Source organism: Quercus suber, unplaced genomic scaffold, assembly GCF_002906115.3.
Source record: "Quercus suber isolate HL8 unplaced genomic scaffold, Cork oak 2.0 scaffold_5, whole genome shotgun sequence".
Lineage (NCBI taxonomy): Eukaryota > Viridiplantae > Streptophyta > Magnoliopsida > Fagales > Fagaceae > Quercus > Quercus suber.
This window is the reverse complement of record NW_027069471.1, coordinates 1,387,652-1,389,386: the sequence shown is the minus strand read 5'-3', so window position 1 is coordinate 1,389,386 and position 1,735 is coordinate 1,387,652. Positions and strand designations below refer to the sequence as shown.

Genomic DNA, 1,735 nt, shown 5'->3' with positions numbered 1-1,735 from the left:
TGACAAGAACCCAAAAACTGACATTTTAAAAGAAGGCGAACAACCACATCTCACCCCATTAAAAGTCACAACAGAGCAGGACAGTCGTTATTTCTCTTCCTCCTAGAATAACATCAAAACACTGCTTAGGAATTTTATCAAACACGTTGTTTTACTTTTGTACATGTATTTTTGCATCAAATTAGTAGAGGAAACAATCACCACATTGCAACTTAAAGCCTTAAACCAAGCAATTCAATCCAAAAAAACAGAAGATTAAAAAAAAAAAAACTCGACGAGTTTAGGGATATTGTGATTTGTGAAGAGAGCAAAAAAGATTTTGAAGCCTGTCAGACAGCCGTGCGACCATCCCAACCAACCGAAGCCAGTTAAGAACGATCCTCTACAGTTCGGTGACTCTAACAGAGACAACGAGGCCGTTAATCACGCTCTGATCGCACGGCCATGGTTCATCCACCAGGTTTGGGGTCCTGTCTCCTTAGTGAGCAAGGATACAGAGGTACGATCCTATAGAACAGATCCTGTTCAAGTAAGGTCGTGCCCTCTCAACTTTGTTTACTCCTAATAAACCAAAGTTTTGTTTACTATCTTGTCGATATGGGACAATGTTGTTTGGTTTGAATCAAACAGCATTTTACATATTTGGTTATATATAAATAGAGAAGCCAATCAGATTATTTATTGAATTACAGAGATGTTCTTCGGTCTATTTAAGTGTCTCGAAGGGCTGTTCCTAAAATATTTACACTGGTCTGAGTTTTACTTGTAAAAGGCTGAGGCCTAGTTCCCTATAAAATTTCCATTTTATAGAAGCTTGGCTGTATTTTTGAACAGAAAGCTATTCAATCAAGAGTTGGGACCTCTTCCTTTCAAAAAAATAAAAAGAGTTGGGACCTCTTTCCATTGTTCTCCCAATTTTCTGCCAATAAATCAACTTTATTTTTTTACTAGTGTTAAGTTTGTTGTGTTTTCTGATAAAAAATTAAATCAATGGCCTTTTGGGCTGCATCATTTCAGGTGGTAAAAAGGAAAGACATATAGGTCTACAGGACTGTTCTCTAGCTATAGATATTAATCTATGAACAGTGCACAAAGAAGAAGAAAAAAGAAGGAAAAAAAAGCCTAATCATTCATATATCGTGTTGACTTTAACTTTCTTTTTTTTTTTTTTTCTTTTTTTGTAAAGGAAAATCAACTTTCATTTAACTAGCAAGAGTCAATGAGGCCACAAACAAAGCTTCCAAAGCAAGCGGAGGAGAGTCCTCCAGCCAAACACTTTCCACACTAGAATGTCTAGCATAACGAGTAAGAGAATGCGCAACCCCATTAGCAGTACGTCTAATACATTGAAATTATACATGTCTCAACCTTCCAACCAAGCAACGAACATCATCATAGAGGTTCCCTAGACGAGACCAATCCGACTGAGAAGAGGCTATTAAGTGCATCACATTTGAATTATCACCCTCCACGATTAATTCAGAAAACCTAGCATCAATCACAAACTCCAACGCTCGCCGACAAGCCAAAACCTCGGCCTCTTCACTGTCCATGACTACATGACCCTTTGACGACAACGCAGCCATCACCTGACCGCCGCCATTCCAAATAATTACGCCAATCCCTGAGGCCGAAATATTAGTGAAAACAGCAGCATCAAAATTCAGTTTGTACATCGTTCCTACAGGTGGCTGCCACTATTGTGTTTGGCCATTAGACACAGGGATCTCAAGAT

The 1,735-nt window shown here is 38.6% G+C and overlaps 1 non-coding gene across 1 annotated transcript; it reads right to left on the bottom strand.

Moving 5' to 3' along the window:
- Positions 1–323: 323 nt before the first annotated feature.
- On the bottom strand, positions 324–539 carry LOC112012264 (small nucleolar RNA U3). Its single transcript, XR_002882949.1, has one exon. It is a non-coding gene; the product is annotated as a small nucleolar RNA U3 (small nucleolar RNA).
- Positions 540–1,735: the final 1,196 nt, after the last annotated feature.